Genomic DNA, 8,292 nt, shown 5'->3' on the forward strand with positions numbered 1-8,292 from the left:
AATGAGAGATACATTTACATCGTTACAGCCAATTTTTCGGACTATTCAAAGTCCTGTTTTAGACATATTTTTATAGAGAATATCGGGGAACAACTGGGGATGAATTTCGGGAAATGGAGAAAGGTTTATCTCAAAAGGTTATTTATCTACAATAACCTCTCTCACTTTTTACATATCTATCTCATATTGAGATATAAAAAGGGATGATTGGACCATATTTTGCAGAATTTCGGGAGGAAAATGCTCAAAGACAATTAGCCACCTCATCAACTAAGAGTTGCAATCAAATTTGAATTTCTCTTCTTTGTCAACATAAATCCATAATGATAGTGCCAAGTATATACATTATTTTTGAATGTCCTACATTTCATTTCTATTTGTGTAAAACAGTTTAGGATATTTGTAAAAGATCTTGAGATTTTTATCAAGATATTTCAGTTTAAGATTTTGTATAAATATTTCATCATTTGAAGTAATAGAGGTTGGGGTTTGTATGAAGAAATATATTGTCCAATGTAAATCTTCTCATTGAGCTCAAATGGGTTGATCAATAATACAAAGACTCTTCATAGGATACTTGTGTTGTGATATACTAGTGATATTTTCCTTAGTGTAATTGTGTTTCCACTATTATTATCTGTATGTTTATCATCTGAAATCTAATTGTAAAATAGGAGATGTGAAAAATAGGATATCTTTTTTAACACCCTATTTGGACTATGTTTACTATCTGTATGAGTCTAGTTGAGAAATTCTTAAATGCATCCCTATTGAATCGCACATTTTCTCCATTCCATAATTTAATTTAAAGATCTAGTAAACGTAGCTAGCTTGCCTTGTGATTACTCCTTTGAAATTTTGATGCAACATCCAGATTTATTTGACTCCATTTCCCAATGAATTCCTCTTGATCTTCCAACCAAACCATTTTCAAAATCAAACTCTGAGCCTAATAACTAGCCTGAAAATCCAAGTAAACAAAGCTAAATCTCATAGAGAGATCCCTCTTGGAGTTTAGGAGGTCTAGATCCTAAACTCAAAAGTGGTTTTGATATTGCCTCCGTGGTTTTTTCTTCAGCCTTGAAATTACAAAATTCTAACATAATGGTGACCATACTAGGGAAGGAAATTTTGTCTTCCTCAGAAAACTGTATCAATTTCCAGATTTGATTGTTGATGGTGAATAGTGATCAAACACAAGAAGGTTGAATTATTCACCTAGCGACTCCATGTTCAAAGTATCCAAAGCTTCAAAGTTTTCAGGGTGACTCCATTGTCAAAGAATATAGATTTTACAGCATTCATGGTCACTCCACTACACGTTGATAAGATTTATGGTTGAACAAGATGACAGGGTATGTGGCAAATATTCTATCTTGTAAAGCTTTAAAAGGAATTAGGAATGAGTTAGCAGAATTTCAAATCGATGAAGCCTTTTTAACAGTCGAGTTTCATTGTTTGAAATTGAGAAAATATCCTTTTGAAAGTAAAATTTGTTTCCATGAGTTAGTTGCTGAAAGATTTGAGAAGGATATTGAACTTTTGGATATTCAGATTCAATCCTATAGTTTCCAAGACCCTAAAAAACTTCTTGGAAAATCATCCTTCTCCAAAACAAGAGGAGATTCTATTGCCTTTTGGTTTGTAGATTGATCAAAAAATTGTTTTAGAATACAGGAATAAAACTAAAGAGTTGGAATTAGGGTTTAACCTTGAGGATACAACGAATGAGATCATCCAGGATCTATTGGTCATTGAAGGCCTCCAAGGTAAACTAGTTAATCATGCGTTTATTGATCCTGTAGCAGACTACATGGAGGTTATTTTCAGCTTAAGTGTTTAACCATGTTTTCGTTACAAGGACAAGATCCATCTACACTTGCTATTGCATATTACAGCCTTGATTTTGGGGACAAAAAGTCAAGTTATCCATTTGTTTTTGCTAACAGGCAGTAAAATTAGTCCACTTGTTTCATCAACTACTTGACTGGCTTCATTGGCATTTTTGTATTATTTGAGTCAGCATGATTTTTAGCAATGTAGGGTAGGTAGTAGTGTCCAAATAAGCTCAGTAATTAGAGAATTTTTCCAAGGATTCTTTCCAGTTTCAGTTTCAATTCAGTGTGTTTCGGGTTTTAGTTTGCAAAAAAGGTTTGATTTCAGTTTGCTATTTTAAGTCACAAAGATTTTATGGCAGAGCATCTTGCAGAATCAGGATCAGCCCAATGGATCAGGCTACTAGTCTACAGTGTTCTTAACACTTCACGAGGAAGTGCCATCCCTAGCTAGAGCCAACCTTAGGGTCCTATAATTATTAGGGTCACTGGACGACAATTATTATATTTCAGACGTTGTAAATAATATTCCATAATGTAAATTATTTCCAAAAAAGGTCAAAACTTTAAGAAAAAGAAAAGGAATTAGAGTTTGAATCTAAAGTTTAGTGTATCAAGTGATCTTCAATATATTATTCCCTATTCGTAAGTTTAATTAACCCGAAATTATTCCTCTGCTATCTATTTCGTCCACTCCCCTAGCCCACCATACACTCCAATCATTCCCCCACTATGCATTCAATATATTTCCCTACCCCACCTTATGCCCCATCACATCACGATAATCCGCCGCCACCTCTCCCCTCATCTATGCCCACCTTCCAAGATCTGACGGCCCATAATGTATTTCGACCCCCCCTCACCATCTGAACTTTACTGTCGGGGGGCATGGGGGGAGGGGTCCGAAATGGGCGGTATTCAAACCTGCCCCCACTGAAACTTGTCACCACCTCATGATTTTGCACCCCCCCTAGCCAAAACAATTAACCAGCTCCCCTCCCCCCTCTGAAAAATGGTTTCTCCACCAAGCATAACCAGTTCCCTTCATCTGCTTACCATGTCCCCACTTCACCACCTCCACCACTCTTATCCTGCCACGCATCCTCCACCCATTACTCCAGTGCCAAAATCCACTCACCATTTCCCTCCTCATCTTCCACTCCTATTCAGCCACCTAATAATATTTCCACCAACCATGTGCCTCCATGACACTTCACACCTCCACGTCATATGTTCGTTTCATGGTCAGTTCAAAATATGTTTTTCCCTATAGAACACAGTAATTGCAAACGTGGTTTCCAGAAAACTGAGAACATATTTTCAAAACCTGAAAGAATTTGTTTTTTTCTAACATCCTTATCCACAAAACCCTCTCTCAGTTTTGTAACAACTATTATGGTTTTCGAGATGCTAATAATTCTTCAAAGGTATATTTTCCAGGAACTTTCCTATTTTAGTCACATTTTTGGAGAAACTATTGTGGATAATCATGGATGAACCTTGGGAAACTGGAGAAAGGTTTTGTTCCTCAGATAATCAACTACAATAATCTCTCTCATTTTTGTAACAACTATTATGGTTTGGTATATTCGGATGAATCTTTGCAGGTATGTTTTCCCGAATTTTCCTATTTAGTCATACTTTTACAGAACATATTATGTCCAATCAGAGATGACCTTTGAGAAACTGGAGGAGGTTTGTATTCCTAATATGCTAAATTACCATAAACTACTTCACATTTTACACAAATATTAAATAATGAGAGATAAATTTACATCTCTACAACCTATTTTTTAAACTGTGTAAAGTCTTGTTTTAGACACCTTTTTACAGAGAATATTGGGAATAGCTTGAGCTGAATTTTTGGAAACTTAGAGAGGTTTATCTCAAGAACATATGTATCTACAATAACCTCTCTCATTGTTTACATATCTATCTCGGATCAAGATATACAAAGGGATGATTGGACCCTATTTTGCATAATTTCGAAAGGAAAATGCTCAAAGACAGTTAGCCACCTCATCAACTAAGAGTTGCAATCAAATTTCAATTTCTCTTCTTTGTCAACATAAATCCATAATGATAGTGCCAAGTAGATACATTAGTTTTGAATGTCCTACATTTTATTTCTATTTGTGTAAAATAGTTTAGGATATTTGTAAAAGATCTTGATATTTTTATCAAGATATTTTAGTTTAATATTTTGTATAAATACTTCATCATTTGAAGTAATAGAGGTTGGGGTTTGTATGAAGAAATCTATTATCCAATGTAAAGCTGCTCATTGAGCTCAAATGGGTTGATCAATAATACAAAGACTCTTCACAAGATACTTGTGTTGCAATATACTGGTGATGTTTTCCTTAGTGTAATTGTGTTTCCATTGTTATTCTCTGTATGTTTATCATCTGAAATCTAATTGTAAAATAGGAGATGTGAAAAATAGGATATGTTTTTGAACACCCTATTTGGATTGTGTTTACAATCTGTATGTTTTCTTCTGAAGTATGATTGAGAAATTCTTAAATGCTTCTCAATCCCTGCTGAATCACACATTTTATCCATTCCATAATTCAATTTAAAGATCCAGTAAATGTAGCTAGCTTGCCCTATGATTACTCCTTTGAGATTTTGATGCAGCATCTATCTTTATTTGACTCCATTGACCAATGAACTCCTCTTGATCTTCCAACCAAATAATTTTCAAAATCAAACTCTGAGCCCAATAACTACCCTAAAAATCCTAGTAAACAAAGCTAAATCTCACAGAGAGATCCCTCTCTGAGTTTAGGAGGGCTAGTTCCTAAACTCAAAAGTAGTTTTTTATGTTACCTCCATGGTTTTTTCTTCAGCCTTGAAATTACGGAATGCTAACACCTTCCTCAACTCATTCTAATTTTTTGAACTTAATCTTTAAGCTAACAATCTCCTCCTTGAGTTTGGCCTCCTTATCATCACAAATCTGCAATAGTTTTTCTTGATCCTTGCATTAAGTTGTTAGTCTAGAAATATCAGCTCTAAGAACCTTAATATCATTTTCATAATTACTAGGCACTTCAGCATGATCAAAATTTGAATCATCAAAATTATAACTTAACAAAAAATAATTAATATTTATACCTTTGGGTTCAATATTTTCTATTCTTTTCTCATCATCAACTAAATCATGTGCACTAGAGGAATGAGACTCTTGTGGCTACAATTCTTGTTTTTGAAGGCCCTTCTTCTTGATCTTCTTTTTGTTTCTCTTTTTCTCAAATTCCTTATTATTGTTTGTACCATCTCCAAATACAGACTCTAGCTTGTCCCACATATCCTTGTCATATTTCAAGCCTACTAGCCTCTTCAAATCATCATCATGAAGATTCTTGTAGATTATGCATCTAGATTGTGCATTCTGCTACAAAATTTTTTCTACAATTGGATCCTTGCCACAACCTTCACATACTAATATCCAAACATTAGATCCACTAGAAAATAATTGAGATTTAACATTTTTGTGCCATACCTTGTAATTTGCAATAGTAAGGATAACCATTGTGAAAAAAAGAAATCAATTTCTGCCAACAAACCCCAGATATGCTCTCCAATGATCAGGTTGCAAGCAAGAGCCCCACTTTGATACCAATTGTTATGAACCTTTGAGAACTCTTGAGAGTGGGGGGTGAATCAGTAGTGTGATCTATATATGATTTTTACCAAATTAAACTTCACTTACTGAATCACGCATATAACCAGCAACATATTATATCATCACATGAATATAACAATGTAAGAAGCTAAATCAAACAACCATGAGATCAATAATACCATCAAATACAACCACAAAAACCATCACACAAGAGACACAAGATATTTGGTGGAGAACCCTTCACTGGGCAAAACACCCTTTCTATTGTTACACTGCTTTGAATCTTCTATTAAGGAAATATAGTCCTTTTACATAGGTTTTTAACTCCAATCATCTAGGAGACTCGACCTCATACAAAATAGGCCAACACCAAGCAGCCAAGAGACTCGATTCTACTGATAAACTCAGAAGACTATGTTCTCACATAGATCTATGGACTACCATTGACTGAAGGCCACCACAATCAACGATCCTCACCCAACTCTGATTGGACTATCCAACTACCATTGGATTGAGAAACTGTTCCTTTCACTGAAATTTCACACTCGCTGCTCCACATCCATGAAGTCATTACTCCTCTCCTCTATGTGGACCTTGTTTCATATATTTTCACACTTGATCCAAGACTTTTTTCTCAACACGAATCAGCTCTGCAATACAACCTCTAGCAACAAGACACCATCATCAAATCAATCAAAAACAACACAAATATATTCTCTCCACTCTAGAGAAATAGTGGCCATAATGCATGCTTCAAATCTAGATACAACTATCACCATTTGTTAAAATAAAACTCATACTCATCCAAACATCAAACCCTCTCACCAAAATATGAACGTTTCATAATACAAACAACAACATACAACACTATGTTTATGTGCCAAATGGATTAGCAGTGTTGAAAATAGCAACAAGAAATGATAAATATAGAAGTGCTAAATTTAGTACTGCTATAAATAGCATTTCTGGATTCCTTCCTATTTTAGTTAGTCCTTGAACTAAAATAGAGAAGTAAAAATTCGAATTTGATCTTAGTAGCTATTTCTAAAATAATTAATTAATTCACCATGAGTTAATTAGATGTAGAAAATCAAACATGAAGTCTATGTGGGGACATGCAACAGTTTCTCCATTAATTGAGGAATTTATCCATCAGTTAAAGAGATAAGGATGAGTTGTAATATTGAGTTGTAATTAGTTGACTTAGTTAACTGAGTCAAGTCCAGATAGATTAATTCAAACATTTTGTTGAATTAATTGTGAGTTCAGTTAGTTAATGCATGCATGCATGTAACTGCTACACTTCAGATAATTAAATATTCTCTCATAAATAACTCATGCATTTCAGTTTAGACAGATACCCTATTGAGATCAGATGGAGGGACAGTGTACTATGAGTTTCTAGAATATTCCATTGTGAATATTGCTTGCATGTAGAAGGAATTCTTTCCTTGAGGATTGCGTAGTTACTACTTCAGGTTTTGTGACTGTGATGAGGCCAATTCACACATGTGGCTTCAATGGACCCCAAGAAAAACTGTGCAAGGAAATAGGAGGCTTGGAGGGCTTGAGGAGGACATATACAGTGTCTATTCAGTCTATGAGCTGTATTGTTTGATTGCAGAGAGAGAAGGATAGCTTGAGAGCCGATTTTTTTTGTAACTTGAACAAGATTTCCACTTGTATGATAATACAAAGATTGTGGTTTTAGGCTAAGGCTTTCCCCCGGTTATTTCTTCTATGTTATGTGTGATTGATTTCTCATTCTCAGCTATATGTGTTCTCATTGATCAAGCTCAAATTGATTAAGCTTCCGCAAAGTTTATTATATAAGTATATCTTGTATTTTGAGTTAGTCTATTGTAAAATATGTTGATCTACAGTGGGAATTTCTACATGGTAGGTGATCAAAGGAGAAGAACAGTATACAAGAAGGGAGAAGTTTGAATTTTGTGGTTCCTTAATATAGAAATTGAGTTCTTATCACATCTCAATTTCACCAATGGCGTTCAATCATTTAAGACTCAAGTATGACCTTGATGGCAGCTCAAATTATATAGCATGGAAGGATTGCATGGAAGCAGTATTAGAGGATAATGGTCTAAAGGACTTTATTGATCAAGAAATCCCCAAGCCAAATAATGCTACTCAACTGGCAAAATGAAAGAAATGTGTGGCTACAGCAAGAAGAATCCTCCTGGAGGGATTTTGAGACCATATTATCTCAAACCTGCATGGGAAGGAGACACCGTTTTTGATGTGGAAAAAAATGAAAGATCTATATCAGAACAGTAGCGATCAGAGGAAGCTGGCGTTGAAAGACAAGCTCCATAAGATCAAATGTGAAAAGGGTGACACGATCTCTACATATCTGAACAAGCTCACCACCTGCAGGGATGAGCTTGGAAGTGTAGGGATCACAAACGCTAATGATGACATGGTCAGTCTTGCACTCGTCGGACTTCCTAAGAGCTAGCATAGCTACCAAGACTCAGTTAATGGAAGAAAAAAACTGCCAAATTGTAGAAATTCCCATTGTAGATCACCTGGTAATGCAATGTACTAAAGCAAAACACTTGATCTACTTATACAAACAATTTAGCAGAAGCTTAATTGAACATGGGAAACATCAAGCATGAACACATATAACTAAGAATGAGAAGTAATCAACCATAACACAAAAGATATATCACTGGGGAAAGAACCAGCCTAAAACCCCAACTGTGTATTATCATACAAGTGGAAATCTTGTTCAAGTTACAAAAAGAATCATTGCTCAAGCTATCGTGCTCTCTCTGCAATCAAAAAATACAGCTCACAGACTCC

The sequence above is a fragment of the Pinus tabuliformis genome, chromosome 6 (genome assembly GCF_031772625.1).
Source record: "Pinus tabuliformis cultivar Carrire ecotype Pingquan chromosome 6, CPIR1, whole genome shotgun sequence".
Lineage (NCBI taxonomy): Eukaryota > Viridiplantae > Streptophyta > Pinopsida > Pinales > Pinaceae > Pinus > Pinus tabuliformis.